We start from the raw sequence: 17,834 nt of genomic DNA on the forward strand, positions 1-17,834 counted from the left end.
GAGCACGAGCGTGCCTTTATTCAATAGGAGAAAGGAGGGGGTGTGAGGTCTGGAGGAAAGATGGGACTCATCCTCTCTTGTAATCATGAGAGCTGCTCAGAGACCGTGCTGTTGCCCGGAGCCTGGGACTCGTGTCCTGATTCTGTGCCCCCCTGCGAGATGCTCAGCTTCTCCTCGGTGATGCTGACCTGAGCCTGCATGGTGGTGCTGCTGTCGGGGCACTCAGGCTGTGCTTGGGCTGGGCTGCACTGCAGAGACATTGAGTCCAGGCTGGTGCCTGAGGTGTCTGGTGGGCTCAGGTCAGCAGCTTCAGTAGGGATGGGATGAATGAAGGCTTCAACGATGATGACCTTCTTCTCTTGATAGCTGATGTTATACGGAAGGCTTTCATCTGAACTGCAGCATTCTGTGCTTAGTAACAACTCTTCATTGATGGAAGATGCGTCATCGTAACATGCCCTGCGTCTTGGGGATATACAAGGGCTCGGGTCACCTAGGAAGGAGCAGATGTACAGCAGTTAGTGTCGAACGTTCGCAAGATGAACCATGGAGATTCTTGACATTTGGCTATGTAGTGGTGGTGGGCAGAAGCAAATAGGCTTCTAGCAACAGTGTCACTGTCTTGAAAGTGATCCACGTGCAGGTCCAGCTCTTGTGTTGACAAGAGACTCATTTGGGAAAGACAGGGATCAACTGAAGATGTCAGGCACGGGCTTGAACGCCAGAAGGAGGTACAAGCCCACTGAAAGCATGAATTCTACCTGTGTTGCTGACAAGCAGTGTTTTGTAAGCTGGACTTGCACCCTTACCTGCCAGGACCAAGACTTCTGCTTCAGAGGGCTCCCTGGCACTGCTCTGCAGTTGGTGTTTGGCCACAGGGGATGGTTTGCCCAGGCAGAAGCAGGAACACCAACTGCCAGCTGCTGACTCTGCCCTCTTCCTGGGAGAACTCATTCTGCAGAGAAAACAGAGCATGCTGTCAGACGTGGTGCAGGGTGATGGAAGAGCTGCACCGAGCCCTGGCCAAAAGTTGCCTGTTCTGGGCACTGCCTGCTTTCTGCTGAAACACAGCTTAGAAACGCCCTCTGTTTCAAACAGCAGAGGATGCTTCCATTCCTACAGCTCAGCCCTCAAGTCCTGAAGGCTAAATACCTCTCAACGATGTCAAGCAAGGACATGGATCCGGAGAATGTCGGAGGCTCAGGCTGCTTTGCTCTCCCAGGGCTGACCTTCACCAGGGAACAAAGGCCGTTGATGAGCTTGCCCCATTTCTTTGGCTCTGCGCAACAAAACAAAGAAACCAGTTCATTTCAGGCCTGGCTCGGTTGGACGAAGCTGAGCGCAATGCATTCGACAGAGCATGTAACAACGGGAAGAACATTCCCAACAAGGACACGCAAGAATGGATTTTCCCCATCCCTGGAGGTGCCCAAGGAGATTACTGTAGTTCTCTTTCTAAGCTTGCTGAACTTGGGCATAAACAAACCCCCTGAAAGTAACGTTCTGACCCTATTTGACTAACTCGCATTGTCAAATGTAAATTACGCACCTGGCTTTGGCAATGAATTGAGGAGGGAATCGGGAACTTTTCCGCTGATGAGTTCCATGCACTCACCAGGGAAAAGCCCAACCTGTAATTAGAACAAAAAGACAGGTGAGCATTAGCCCGAGCCCAGAGCCAAAGGGAAGGTCCACTGACAGTGACACAGGGCAACTGTTTGCATCCAGCAGCCATCCTGTGCAGGCAGAGCAGCTCCAAGCTGAGATTCCCAACTCTACTGAAGTTGTGCTCTCTAGTCAAAAACGTGTGCCTACCTCAAAGCCACGCTTGCCTCTCCACCAGGGGCTCAGCCTGTTGATATGTCCTCATATCAACAATGCTCACCAGATCTCTGACCTGAAAGAGATTGAAACATCAATCCCAGATTCAGCAAATCTGGTAGGAAAACAAAGCAGAAAGGACTGCCCTCTTCTATGCACGACAACACGGAACGCCTGGAACTGCTTACCTCCAGAGAGAGCTCATCTGGCCCCTGGGGGACGTGGCTCTTAATAACATGGGCTGCCGCAAATGCTGGTACGTTTAAAGATGACATAGCATGCACCAGCTGCGGCTTCTGCATGTTATCAGCCTGCAAAACAGAGAACAGGCCGTGGTCAGGAGCTGAGGACAAACCACGAGGATTTCAAGGTGAGGAGCACATCTGCAGAGAAAGCTGCAGCAAATGCGCTCCGTCCTTCTCAGGAGCACTTCAGAAGGAGCTGCACGTCTCATAGCTCTGGAGCAGCACTTCTTCCCCACCCTTCACTACTCCAAGCAGCTCCAACTAACTTCTCAGAAGAAATCCAGGCCAGCACAGACCTGGCAGACCAGAACCAAGTGCAGCTTGTGTGACGGCAGTGCCCACTCCTTGCTTCCACCCTGCTCCAGCAGGTTAAGGAGTCTGAGCCTCACTGGCCTTTGACAACTCAAGACTTTCAGCACCTCATGCCAACATTTCTCACTAAGATACACCTAAGGCATTGAATTCTCTTCTCACTACCTCCTCCCAGTACTCCCCTAGGAACAGAAACAATTCAGATTCTACAGCAAACTACAGCATCTGCACTGCAAGAGCACACTGAACCACCTGCAACAATGAAACATGGTTTTGGAGAGTGGGTTTGAAAACACACCTTTAGACAGCTGTCTCCCTGTAGCCAAATGGAAACCAAGCAGCAAAAGAAGAGTCCAGCCTGAAATATGCCCATGCTACTAGCCCAGGTTTTTCACAGTCAATGCAGAATCCATCCTGCTCTTGAGTTAACAAATGACCAGTGGGTCTCCCCTTGCTCCACCCCTTCTCCTTCAAAGCCAGAAAAAGAAAGAAAAACAAGTAGAAGAAAACCCAGACGTACCTTTCCACACACAAAGCAGAAAGTGGAACAGCAGTTGTCTCCTTCCTGAGACATGGTGGGGCGCATCCCAGAGGAAGCCCAAGTTCTTTGCTTCTCTCCACAGGGACTTCAAGCACTCTTGGCAAGAGCTGCTTTGGTTCTTTCTTCAATTGCTTCCATCACCAGAATCTCCTTTGGAAAAGGAACCCGAATGAAAGAATCAGCAAATGAAAAAGAATGAGCAATAGCCACTTTACCAGCTTTCTTCTGACACTCAATTTAGACTCTTGACTCGGGCAAGGTCTTAAAATCAGCTGGTTACAAGAACTGTCCCAAAATATATCCAGCTTCCGTACAGCTGCCATTCTTTCTGACAGCGAGTGTAATCACAGAATCATAGAATGGCCCGGGTTGGAAGGGACCTCAAGGATCATGAAGATCAATCACCTCCCTGTCCCTGCTGGCCATCCCCTCTTCTGATGGAGCCCAGGGGACCATTTGCTCTCTGAGCTGCAAGAGCACGCTGATGGCTCACGTTCTGTTTTTCATCCACCAGGACCCCCAGGTCCTTCTCTGCGGGGCTTCTCTTAAGGACTGCTCCTCCCAGTCTGTAGAAATGCCTGGGATTCCTCCAGCCCAAGTGCAAAACCTTGCACTTTGCTGTGTTGAACCTCATTAGATTCACGTAGGCCAACCTCTCGGTTGAGCTCCCTCTGAATGGCATCCCTTCCTTCCACTGCGTCAGCCGCACCACTCAGCAAACAGCAGAGGGTGCACTCCATTGCATCATTGGTGTCTCTGATAACCATGTAAAAAAGCACTGGTCCCAAGACAGACTCCTGGATGACACCACTTGTTATCGGCCTCCACCTGGACATCAAACCATGAGTCACCACCCTCTGTCCTCTACAAAACCTCTTTGTCTTCTACTCCTGCTGCAGCTGCAATGGCTGCACCAGCATGACTCACGTGTTTGACAATCCTCCAGCTCTGGCCTAGCCATGCACAGCAGCAGTCCGTCTCCCTCCCAGCTCACTCACCAGTGTGCTGCTGTGCCCCAAATTCAGTGCAGCAGCATTGAGAGCAGGCAGCACCCATCACCCTCCTCTAACTCTCTCTGCCAGCTGCGATGAGGACTGACACAGCACGCCCACCCCAGCCCAGCTTTTCTGCTGAGACACCTCCCAGCAACCACCCAGCACCAATCCCAGTTGCTGCAAACTGTCTGAGAGCCTGCTGGAGTGCACTGACAATAACTTTGTGGGCCAAGCATTAAGCACACCAAGCAGAAGGGAAGCATTACTGGACATGCTGAACAGCAGGGGTTAAGACTGGAGGTGGTCAGGGCTGTAGTGACCATGCCCTCCTAGAGTTCCTCATCTCAAGGAATGTGTGCCTGGCAAAAAGCAAAGTCAGGACCCTGAGCTTCAGGAGAGTCAGCTGCAGGCTGTTCAAAGAATTCTTGCATGAGAGAAACTGGAAAACTGTTTTTAGGGGTAAAGGAATGGAAAAGAGATGGTAACTTTCTCAGAAAACCTTTCTCAGAGCTGGAGCTCTGAGCTCCATCCCGACCACACGAAACACAGCAGAGGAGGCAGGAAAGCAGCATGGCTGAACCTGCTGGTTACAGGGAGCAACAAGAAGGAAATGGAGAAACAGCGGAAACGGAGACATGCAGCCTGGTCGCTTTGGTGGCCTTCTACAGTGGAGTGACAGCATCAGTAGGGAAAGGAAAAGCAACTGACATCACTCAGCCAGACTTTTGCAAGGCCTTCGATGTTGAGCAAGTTTCCTGTTAGAACTCAGTGTGAACAAATCTACCACTGAGCAACACCCTGAGCCCCCACTCACCTCAGCAGAGGAAAGCCTGCACCCCAGCCTTCCGCCTATTCTGCTCCATTGATGGAAGCACACCGGGCATCATTGCTACTCACCCGACCAATGATGATAGGGGCAGAAAAGGGAATTCCTCTTTACCTTTCAGATGAAAAATTGATGACTGTGTGGAACCTTCCCAGTACCGCTGCGGGGCCTTCCTTTACTTGTATCCTGCTGCTCCGTGTCACAGTGGGAGAGCTGCTCTGGCCTCTCCTCTCAGCCTGTGCCTCCTGCAGTGTGAGCAGCTTTGTGGATAGAGGAGACACCCACACAGACTTGAGCCTGGATAGAGAACTGTGCCCTACAACATAGGTACATTTACATCATGCTCTTTTCCTTGTGTGTGAGCAATCCTTGCTCTTTTCAGATGGTACTATGAGCGTGTGACACCCCAAACACATAGTTAGCATCTGTCCATATCATTAAGGCTCTCGTCAAGGCAGTTATTTCAGCCTTCTGAGGGGTAGTCCCCACGGCTGATGGTTGTGCTTCCATTCCCTGCTCAGTAGCAGTTACTGCATGTCCTGCCTTACAGCCTCCTTGTCTCACAAAACTGCAGCTGCTGGTAAACCAGGCGTCTTCTGCATCTTCTAAGGGTTCGTCCTTCAGCTCCGACCGACTGGATGTAATGTGCAGCATCAGTTGTTTCAAAGCAGTGATGTCATCCTGGTTCTCCACCAGGGGAGTTCCGCTAAGGAAAGATACTGGGTTGGCAATAGTAGTTACAATTATTTCTATATCACCCTGCTCTACCAGGATGGCCTGGTATTTCGGGAATCTTTGGGGTGAACAGATGCCATTCAGAGGGACCTTGACAGGCTGGAAAGCTGGGCTCGGGTGAACCTAATGAGGTTCAACACAGCAAAGTGCAAGGTTTTGCACTTGGGCCGGAAGAACCCCAGGCACCTGTACAGGCTGGGAGGAGTTGTCCTTGAGAGCAGCTCGGCTGAAAAAGACCTAGGGGTCCTGATAGATGAGAAACTTAACATGAGCCAGCAGTGCGCTCTGGCAGCCCGGAAAGCAAATGGGATCCTGGGCTCCATCAGGAGAGGGGTGGTCAGCAGGGATAGGGAGGTGATCGTCCCTCTCTACTCTGCTCTTGTGAGGCCCCATCTGGAGTACTGTGTCCAGGTGTGGAGCCCTCAGTACAAAAAAGATATGGAGATTTTGGAAAGGGTCCAGAGGAGGGACAGGAAGATGATCAGGGGGCTGGAGCACCTCCCCTATGAGGACAGGCTGAGGGAGTTGGGTTTGTTCAGCCTGGAGAAGAGAAGGTTGCGGGGTGACCTCATTGCAGCCTTTCAGTACCTGAAGGGAACTTACTCCCAGGAGGGGAGTAAACTCTTTGAAAGGGCTGATAATAGCAGGACTAGGGGAAATGGTTTTAAGTTGAAGGAGGGAAGATTTAGGTTGGATGTTAGGGGAAAGTTCTTTACTAGAAGGGTGGTTAGGTCCTGGAACAGGCTGCCCAGTGAGGTTGTGGATGCCCCGTCCTTGGAGGTGTTCAAGACCAGGTTGGACGGGGCCCTGGGCAACCTGATCTAGTAAAGGCGTATGTTTGGTGGCCCTGCTAGGCAGGGGGGTTGGAACTACATGATCCTTGAGGTCCCTTCCAACCCGGGTAATTCTGTGATTCTGTGATTCTGTGGGGTGAAAGCCAATGTCCCCCTTTTGCCTCCAATACAGTAAACACTGCATGAGATATTAAAACTGGTATCCTTTGGCCCAGTGTAGATTGATGGGCTTCTTGAATATTGAGCACCAGTGCACCCTGGATATCCCTTACTCACTTCAAGCTGTTTCAAGTTTACCATCAGTCCGTAGCTGTGTATCCATGGTCGGCACCCTCCTGTCATTCCTGGCAACGTATGGAGTTCCTTGGCAGTTTGCAGCTCAGGGGTTGAGCAGATGGCTTCTTTCTTGGCAGTCCTTAAGGTTCAAAGTCCAGCTGTCATCTCCTATCCCAAATACGTCACTTGCTGCTGAGTTAGTTGTGCTTTCTGTAAACCAAGAAACTCAGCAAACTCTCAGTCTATTGTACACAGTCCTTTTGTTGCTGTGGCACCCACGTGCTCCAGTAAAGTTCCACCCTAGGATGGAGGATCCCAGGTCTCAGGCTCACGAGTTGACCAGTTCTCAACAATCATTTAGCTGTTCTCACAACCCTGGGTAACACTGTCCAGGTTCACTGAGTCTCTTCTCCCTCTATTAGGGAGAACAGATACACGCAAGTACTCGTATGCTATCATGAGGAATTCAGTAGGTTACATTTAATTTAGAAGCATGATGCAATCAAAAGCTCGCTTAAATAAAAGCATACCCTTTTCTTTCACTCAAAATAATAGCCCAGAAAAAAATAAAAACAAAACAAAACTCTCATCATAATTGTTAAAGAAATTATCTACTAAATCTCGATGGAGAGTGGAGACACATGCTAGTTTTAGGAACACAGCACTTATCTCATTATCTGAATGCATCTCAAGGCATGCTCCTTGTGAAACTGTGAGAACTTCTATCATTAACAGACGTGTACCATGCCCTGATATATGGTTAAACCGCTTGCAGTGCACTGTCAGATGTACAGGATGGCAGCTGTATGTGCTGTGACCAAATAAACCCCACACTGAAACCTTTCAGAATTTTAGGACCTACAAGTACTGCATTCATATTAAAAGTAAAAAATTCCTAAGCTACACATGTTCTAGGTTTCCATTTGTTAGATACAACATACCTTTGGAAGTAGGCGCCTAAAAAGATATGCCTTCTACTTGCTTCTCTGTCTGGCTCTTCGAAAAGAAGGCCTTTGGAGCAGGAAATGCAAAGGGCAGCTCATTTCTTAACACTGACTCTGCATCAACATTCTCTGTGTTTGCACGCTTCTTAGATGCCACTTTTCTTGTCACTGGAGTTGACAGTGTGAATTCCATATCACCCAGTTGTGTATCATGCCTCGAATGGTGCCAGAGACGGAACAAAAGGTTTTCTGATCACAGCCGGAGAAGTTACTGTCAAAGAAATTCTAACAGCTGAGAAGGTCAGACACAATGCTTATAAAAATATCATACATTATTTGGCTATTGAACAAAACAGTTGAAAACTCTGATTCTCTCCTAGAATAAGTTCGTTTCTTATAGACTGTCAAACACCATTTTTTTATTTGTTCATCTCAATTCTCCATTGAGGATTAACCTTCACCAGCTTATCTAAACATAAATATGAATTATCACTTGGTTTAGTTAAAAATTTGAATAATATCACAGTGGATTTTGTTGTCCAACACAGTAAGATTGAATTTCTTTCGGTACCTTTCAACCTCTGCCTACCTCCAGCCTAACTCCAGAATCTTATTAACTGTGCCTTACCGCTTCCCATTGTGTTTTAAAATCCTCACTGACTCCTTTACTTGTTCCCTTGCTTGCTGTTTCTGTGCAAACCAAACACTGGAGTTAGGGATCACGTCAAACCAACCATGGCCTACAGGTAGAAGGCAACAAAATTTATGCTTAACATACTTCTTTGCTCTATCTTTATCTTCCTTTGGTCAAGGTCCACTAGATACTTAAATATGGAGTAAGCACTAGATACAATGAGAAGCAGATTTCTAGATTAAGAGCTGTATTTTTTCTGTAAGAAACTAGCTGTACATCTTCACACACCTGCTTTGTTTTCTGAGTATTTAGATCGAGTGGAGATTCTTCAAACACTGAAGCTACATCAGAAAATTCCATGGATCCAAACGCATCTGGCACATGGCTGCAGTCTGGCACATCTTCATATGCCAGAGCCTTTTCAGACAGAAATGTTCCACCGAGATTCTTTTGCAGAATTAGAAGGAAGATTTCATCAGAAGATTTCACCACTAAAGTCTAAATAAGATTGGTTTGCAAGTTCCAAACTATGGCTAACAGCTAATGGAAGTCCACAGGCCAGCAGCAACAACTTTTATATTATGTTCTTAATATTCTAATTGTTGATATGACGTTCCTATCAAGAGCAGAAGGGAAATTACTCTTAGAGCTCAAGTCATCTTTCACAGCCTGCGTCAACAAGAGCAGCACCTCATAGCCTTTGGTTTCAAGACCTGGACCACAAGCTAGCTAATGATTTTACACAGAATTCCAGAGTTCAAGTCACTGTTTACATTAGGGCTGAAATTGTACTGAAAGCCTTCAAGTTCATCACACTTAATTATCACTGGCACCACACATAACTCCACGTTACATATGTGATCACACGCAACCTGGCAACTTCAGACAATTCCCAAAGCACTCCACTTGCACTTGGCTACTAAAGTACAGAAAAAGGAATTAACATCAGAAATAGCTGCAGTCAAAACCATCTAAGAATCCAAGTCTCCAGGAAACAAGGAAAGCAAATCCTCTCCAGGACTGTGTTCTAAAAGGAAACAGATCAGAAAGGTGAGTTCTTCCCCCCTTTGACCACCCACTCATGTAACGTCCATGTCATTTCTAAGTATGCTGCCCAGACCAAGACTGAGGATGCTTCAGAAGAAGACCTTCCCTGCTAAGCCAAACAGAACAAGTAAGGTACCAAAATATGTAGAGCCAAACGAGGAAAGGTGCTCTAAGAAGGTAAGCATCACAAGAGACCAACAGGAATACTTAAACAATCCAAACAATGCACAGTTTCTGTTCCACAAGCTGCCAAGAGGAATGTGTGCAGTACTCACAGCGCACCATGTACACTGCTTACTGCAGTCATACTGCTTCGTAGGACCAGCCCAACTTACTAAAACACTTTAATGAGCAATCCGAACTGTCTGGATCAGCACGGTTCACTTGGAAGGGACCTTCACAGATAAACCTGAAGAGGTGAGGCGACTGCACTATCTAAACCTTAAAGCATATAGGACCTTAAAGCATAAGCTTAAAGCACAGAAGCATGACCAGCAGGTCGAGGGAGGTGGTGCTGCCCCTCCACACTCCTCTCATTGAAACCCCATCTGGAGCACTGCACGCAGTTCTGGAGCCCTCAACACAAGAAGGACTTGGAGATGTTCAGGCAGGTCCAGAGGAGGGCCATGAAGGTGATCAGAGAGGGCTGAAAGCACCTCTACTATGTGCACAGGCTGAGAGAGATGGGGCTCTTCAGCCTGGAGAAGACTCCAAGGAGACCTTAGAGTGGCCTTCCAGTATCTGAAGAGGGCCTACAGGGAAGGCTGGGGAGGGACTTTTCATAAGGGCAGGTAGCAACAGAATGAGGGGAAATGGCTTTACATGGGAAGAAGGTAGATTAGGATTGGATATTAGGAAGAAATGCTTTACTGTGGGTGTGGTGAGACACTGGAGCAGGTTGCCCAGCAAGGCTCCAATATGATTGCTTTGCAAGTTCCAAACTATGGCTAACAGCTAATGGAAGTCCTCAGTCCAGCAGCACAAAATTTTATATTATCTTCTTAATATTCTAATTGTGGATTTGACGTTCATATAAAGAGCAGAAGGGAAATTACTCTTAGAGCTCAAGTCATCTTTCACAGCCTGCGTCAACAAGAGCAGCACCTCACAGCCTTTGGTTTGAAGACCCGGACCACAAGCTAGCTAATGATTTTACACAGAATTCCAGAGTTCAAGTCATTGTTTATGTTAGGGCTGCAATTCTACTGAAAGCCTTCCAGTTCATCACACTTCATTATCAATGGCACCACAGATACCTCACAAAGAAGCATTATGACACCACAAAGGGGCATTATGACGTCAGAAAGGGCATTATGACATCACAAAGGGCATTATGAATCACAAAGGAGCATTATGACATCACAAAGGAGCATTATGACGTCTCAAAGGGGAATTATGACGTCAAAAAGGGTCATTATGACGTCTGAAAGGGGCATTGTGATGTCACAAAGGGGTGTTACGACATCACAAAGGGGTATTGTGACATCACAAAAGAGCATTAAGACATCACAAAGGGGAATTAAGACATCACAAAGGGCATTATGACGTCACAAAGAGGCATTATCACGTCACAAAGAGGCATTATGAAAACAAAGGAGCCTTATGACGTCTCAAATGGCATTATGACATCACAAAGGGCATTATGACGTCACAAAGGGGCATTAAGACATCACAATGGGTCATTATGACGTCAGAAAGGGGCATTATGGCATCAGAAAGGTGCATTATGATGTCACAAAGGGTGTTATGATGTCACAAAGGGGCATTATGATGTCACAAAGGGGCGCTGGGAAAAGATCTCTGTGTGGAGATTGCTTCTACTAGAGGTAGTTCTCATTCAGGCTGTTGTTGGCTGCGGGGCAGCTCCATGAAGAGCCTCCCCTCCACCGACCGGCACACAACAGCCGCTCCCGCGCACTGCGGCTCAGCCAATCGGAGCCGGCGGAGCTGCCGCTGCCCGATGGGACCCCCCTCCCCCACATATTGACCCCCCAGACGAGGAAGAGGAGGAGGAGAGCGACGAGGAGCTGCCGCAGGAGCTGACGTTGGGGCGGGGGGGCAACGCGGGGGGGGGGTCGGCAGTGGGGGGTGGGGGAGGGGGTGGGGCAGCATTACCCCCGGACCCCGTGGACCCCCCCCAGCCAAAGTGCTGCTCTCCGACCCCCGCGGGCTCTTTGTGCAGCCGCTGCCCTCCAGTTATAGGACCCCCCCCCCCATATTGCGCTTTGCTCACCCCCACCTCCGGAACCCCCCCCCCCCACTCACCACATCGCCCCCTCCCCCCCCGGGTGGGGTTATGGGGGGTGGGGTGGGGTCGACGATGTGCCGTAAGCCACGCCGGGGTCGTGTGACAAACCCCCCCCCCCCATCAAGATGAATGGGGCGCTGTCGGGGGGGGGCTCAGCCGTAAGGATAAAGCGGGGGGGTTAATGACGGGGGGGGGCAGTGCTATAGGGAACGCAACTAATCGAAGCCCCCCCCCCCCACATTAACACCCCATTGTGTGTGGGGGTGGTGGGGGTGGGGCACACAATAACCCCCCCAAAGGCCAAACAGCCCCAACACCCCCCCTCAAAGCCGCTGACTTACGCTGTGCCCCCCCTGCATGAAGGGCCCCCCCCCATCGATTGAGCCCCCCCCAATCCCATCTATAGTTGAGAGCTATGCTTTTTGTAACCCCCCCCTTTTAAAGCCCCCACCCCCAAAATGTTGTGCACGATGTGCTGCCCCCCATGAGCCCCTGACCCCCCCCCTTAAAAGATGGGGTGGGGGGGGTGGTCTCGGACCCCCCCTCCTTTAAACGATGGGGTGGGGGGGCGGATTGTCACTGCCCCCCAACACCAAAATGGACACCCCCCTTTTAAAGGATGGGGTGGGGATGGGGGGGTGGGGGGTGAAGGTGATCTCGCCCCCCCCCCCATTAAAACGGACCCCCCACCCCTTTAAAGGATGGGTGGGGGTCGGTTACGGGCCCCCCCGGTGCTGTGTGTGTATGTGCCCCCCCCCCGTTTTGCTCCCCCCGTGGCGCAGTGTGCTGGGAATGGATCTCTGTGTGGAGATTGCTTCTACTAGAGGTAGTTCTATAAGACTGTTATATAGAGCTGTGCAGGGCCTGTAAAGAGAGTTGAGGGGGACTCTAGTGGGCATATGGGGCTGTGGTGGGCAATAGGAGGACTAGGGGCTCTAGGGGGCTCTGAGGGTGTGTAGGGGTTGTGGATCAGGTTGGATCTTAGGAAGATGTTTTTCACTCAGAGGGTGGTGACGCACTGGAACAGGTTGCCCAAGGAGGCTGTGGATGCCCCATCCCTGCAGGCATTCAAGGCCAGGCTGGATGTGGCTCTGGGCAGCCTGGTCTGGTGGATGGCGTCCCTGCACATAGCAGGGGGTTGGAACTGGATGATTTTTGGGATCCTTTTCAACCCAGGCCATTCTATGACTGTACAGTTCCATAGTGGAACAAATATAATATGCTAACTATGTAAAACATGGAGTCAGACCTGTGTGATTTGTCCACACCAGGAGGTGATTAGAAAACAATTTGTAAGCTACAAAGCTGCTTGCTGGAAAGGAAAAGAAAATAAAACTACAAGAAAAAGGGAAATCATTTCTTCCTGAAAATAGGAAGAATTATAGATCTGACATGAAATTTGAGTGAAGCTCCTGATTTTATGAAGCTATTCCCATTATTTTCTTGGTGCTGTGTTTCCCAAATGAGTGGTTTCTGGCTCTGCTGCAGCACCAGTCTGCATGTGAACATCAACTCTGGTCACCATCTGGGAAGATTAGGACTTCCCTTCTCCTACCAGCACCACTGAATTACAGTTACTCAGTGGTTAAACAAAGGAATCCTTAAAGAAGGGTTTACAGCTGTCCTGTTGTCTGAAGTGCTTGGGGCATTCTGATGCTATTAAGCTCTATGTATTAACAAGTTAAAAAAGAAAAGGTAGGCATCTGATTGTTGTGACAGTTTCTAAGCGATTTGGAAAGCTGTACCACCCAACCACTCCTTCTATTTGATGGAGGTGACAAAGCTCAGTTTAATTTCTGACTGCTGTTTAAATTCTGAAGCTCGAGCTGGTTCCTGGAGCAGAAAAAGCTCGGAAGCTGTCCCTCCTACAAGCAGGCACCTCTGAGCAAAATATGACATCTCAGTTTCTGATGGTAAGGTCAGGAGATCTGATTCCAGCATCTAGCTTTTGGCTTAATACTGTGTTAGTGGGACCTTTGGCATCTAGCACTTAATGATCTTGAAGGTTTCTTCCAACCCAAGCCCTCCCATGATCCTATGATTCTGTGATTTCATTCAGGTTTATTGAGATGAGTTCTCCTGAATGTGCTGTTCTCCATATGATTATAATTGGAGTCCAGATGGGTGACTGAAACCAGACACCAAACTTTCTGATGGCCAAAATTAAATGAAATCAATCCTTTACTGTGTCAGTAGTCTGTAACTAGAGCCCATCAGGTAATTCCCAGCCTCCTGCCTGTATCAGTGGCTGCACACAGTGAAAAAGTCTGATGGGATTTTAACCTCTAAAATGTTCCAAAGCAACCAGAGGGTGAATATATTCACTATGTAAATACCTGCAGGAATAAGCTTGTCATGTATGTCCTCAGGTACCACAGTAGTTAATGGTGGGACTCAGTAGGTCATGCTGAAAGTTGAGTCTGCTGATTTTGAAGGTCTTTTGAAGGTCTTTTCCATCCTACATGACCTTATGCTAATATTTCTGAAATTTATTTCTGTTCAGCTCCCAGAAAACCTCCCACCCAGCCCCCAACTGACCCCGTGGTGAAAAATAAAACAGAAACCTCAGTGACGCTGGCATGGTCCCCTCCGAAGATGCACCGCCCCATTCCAGTCGATGGCTACATTGTGGAATGCAAGAAACTAACTGGCTTCACCTGGGTGAGGTGCCACGAGTCTCATGTCCCCGTCCCAGAGTTCACGGTGAGCAATCTGTCTGAAGAGGCTGATGATCAGTTCCGAGTGTCTGCAGTCAATGCGCATGGACAGAGCCCGTCTCTGGAATTCCCAGGGAGCGTGCACCTTGGTAAGCACAAAAACCCCAATGGAAATGGGTCAGTGTGTGCTGAGCAGCTGTGTTGGTTCCCTAAAGATGCTTCCTTTGACTTTAAGGTTAGCAGTGCATTAACACACCAAAGGCTTTCCTTTATTCCTAGTTCTCCTATCTCCTATCAACCTCCAGCTACCACTAAAGTGATACGAGTTGTTTCTGTGACAGAGACATGAATATCCTTATCTTTTGATATCTCACATGTGCAAGAGGCAGAACTTTCTGTAACAGATCTTAAGCACAGAAGTGCTTCTTCTAGCACTCATGCAAAGGGAGAAGTAGAAATGTACCTATGATTTAATCTTCCATCTCTAAATGAGATACCAGACTTGCATCTAAAGAGCATTAAGACATACATGTTCTTCCTCAGACCCAGTCCTGGCTGTGAAATCCCCCCTAACAACTGGTGAAGCTGTACCTGGAGGGGATGCCATGTTTACTATTGACCTTACAACAACGTGCAAGCATGCCAGCTGATGAATGTCTGCAGTTCACAGCTATTGGCCAGTGCATTCAGTCACCAGGTTTACCACTGCATGACCATAGAGCAGTACTTTCAGCTGCAGGTTCAGACAGCCTTTCTGATTGCACTGGAATAGTTTAGAAGTAGGGGAGCAATCATTCCAATAATATCTCTATCAATCAGCTTTGCATGACAAAGTAGAACAAATAAACATTCATGATGGGAGGACCTGTTTGTCATTGGGTGGAAACCTCTGCAGAAGCATGTTTAGAGCATTATTAATCAGTAGAAGGAGATGTTTGGTTGATTTTTACTTAGTAAATCCAGCAAGAAGACCAAATGAAATATCGTGAATTGCTCAGCACTGACACAATGATGAGTGCAGGAACAGAAGGTGATACTTTTTCAGAGACGTTGCAGCAAACATTGACCACGTTAGCCTGATATAAATTGAAATAACGAGGCCTTTGCTCCTGACAGGTGCTGCAGTGAGATTTACCAAGAAGAGCAAAGATGTAGAAAAGATCTGCGCTTGGCTGCGTGAGGAAGCCAAACTGCAGGCTGAGCTTTCAGACACAGGCGCTACTGTGGAGTGGATGAAGGATGGGAAGGAGCTCAAGGCCAGTGAAAATTATGAACTGCAAATTGTGGGGAAGAAACACACCCTGAAAATTCACAACGACTCAATGGATGATGCTGCAAGTTATCAGTGCATCTGTGAGGGGGATAAAATGCTCTATCAGCTTTCAGTGAAAGGTATGTGACAGTCTGGGCTGTCCTCTTCCTGCCCAGGGCCAGCAGACTGCATTCACCTGACTCCCCGACAGTCCAGCTGTTGTCAGACAGCATCTGGGGTGTTTTCAGTGGCTGTTTTGACTTGAACTGGCCAATCTGCTTTGTAGAGCCATTTGATTTCTGTGTTCTGTCCTGTGATTCGTCCCTAAGATATAGAGGAAATCAAGGGAAAGACAGGAAAAAGAGCATCCCAGCCTTCCTGCTCTTCTGTCAGGGTGGCCACAAGAGATGATGTCAACATCTCTTTTTGTAGCAGTGATCCCAAATGTAGAAAACACCTGTGAAGAGTCACAGGGACTAAATTGATGGAGAGCAGAACTTCCTGCCAAGGCTTGTCAGCTAGTCTTAATTTTGCTTTTCTTCTCTCTCTTTGTCATGTTAGCATAATATTTCATACTGGCAGGTCTGCCCATAGAATTAACTGGCACAGGCTGCCCAGGTAGGTGGTGGGATCCCTGGAGGTGTTCAGGAGCTGTCGAGATGTGGCCCTGATGGATGTTATCAGGGGGCATGGTGGGGTGGGTTGGGGTTGGAATCAAAGGAGGACCCCCATGTATTTCATCGGGAAGCACTACTGGTAATAAGACCTTTGGAGCAAATCCTGGTAGGGCCACGCTCAGCTGGTCCAGTCTGGAGGCTGTTTCTCCTTACTGCAGTATCTGCAGTGAAAACCAGCAGCTGCTTTTGTGTGGTTGGGCTCACATCCAGCAGTGGTGACGGGACTACAATGATAAGAGACAGTTCCTGAAAAAATGAATGAAATTTGACTGTATGATAGGATGGAGTTAAATGTATTGACAGGATCTCAGTCATCCCAGTGTCCATCAGCTGGCTCTCGAGCTCCTAAATACAGGCATTCTGTAGAACGTTGTTGAATTTGTATTATACATGCGTGTTCTTGGAACTGCAGAACAAATGCATGCATAATCCAGACTTTGATTTTAGCAGCTCTGACTGCGCTGTCTCAACAGACCCAACTCAGTTGTGTGCGCTGTTTTGAAATGATATGTTAACAAGAAGTTGGAAAACAAGCTCAATTACCCTCAGTAAAATAGGACCGTGGACTTAGGCTTGAACTTTTGGCTAAGACAGTGGTGAGATTTTGAATCTTTGAAGTCAATTATTCCACTGTGTGTTAATAAGGGCCAGTTTTATCATCTAACTTTTGCACTCCAATTAATTTCCATAAAGGAATTCTTTTTTTTCTTTTTTCTTTTCAGTCCTAAGTGATATCTCTATCTTTTAGGCTTGATTTGTTTGCCAGGGGGTTACAGTGCAGTAATAGATACCCCCTCCATTGATTTCCTTCTAGTTTGCTTGTTCCAATTCTTTCCTCAGTTTTCCTATTTTAGACATTTTCTTGAAGCCTTGGGCTTCTTCCTTTGGCTCTGTCCCCTGTACAGTGTACGTCCTTCAACTTGTGGAGATAAGGTAATCTGGTACGTGGTTTATAAAAGCTGCCAATTTGCCAGCTTCTGAATTAGAATCTAGCAATTAGAACTAGGATTAAACGTGCACGTTTGATCTTATGATAAATGAATGCCTCATGGTCACCAATGTCCCTGCAGTTCTTTACCATCATATGTATTTTGTGTCTTCATATTTTGTTTCAGCACTGGCAAACTTCGTAATCAAAGAGACAAGTGGAGGAGTAATCAGGGCCGTTGCTGGAAAACAAGCTGAATTTGTTTCTGAGACCTCTGAAGCCAATGTCATGGTGAAGTGGTACAAAAATGGCAAAGAAATCAAGACCAGTAAGAAATTCACAATGGAAGATAAAGGGAAACTGCATAAGCTTGTGGCTTCAGCTGTAACGAAAGAAGACGAGGGAACATACATCTACACAATTGGAGATGACACTCTGATTTTTGATTGGAAAGTCTCAGGTAAGTTTGTGAGGCAAACATAGGATCACAATCCATGTAAAGCACTTCAGACTTAATTCATTTTATTTGTCCAACGCTGTGGGTTTCCAGTATTTAGGACAAAGATTGCATAGCTCTATTGAAGCAATTCTGACCTTCCTGTTGTCCCTATGCAAATCCACAGTATGAGCAAATAATGTAACTGTGTTGTGATGAATTCAAGACAGCCTTAGCTCCAGCTGGGGCTGGAGTCACGACTTGAGCCCTGACATCTGGGCTTCATTCATCTAGTTCATGTATTGCCTCAGCACTTACATCATCTTTAAACCTATGACTGAAATGGTCCTAAGTTATTAGCATGGGAATCCTGTCTCCTCTTTGGACAAATTAAACTCCACATTTGGAGAGTTGAGTGTCTCCTGCTGTACCCGAAGGACATTGTGATCTCTGAGGTGTCTCCCTG

This window comes from Coturnix japonica, chromosome 35, assembly GCF_054131305.1.
Source record: "Coturnix japonica strain WE chromosome 35, WE-NBRP24, whole genome shotgun sequence".
Lineage (NCBI taxonomy): Eukaryota > Metazoa > Chordata > Aves > Galliformes > Phasianidae > Coturnix > Coturnix japonica.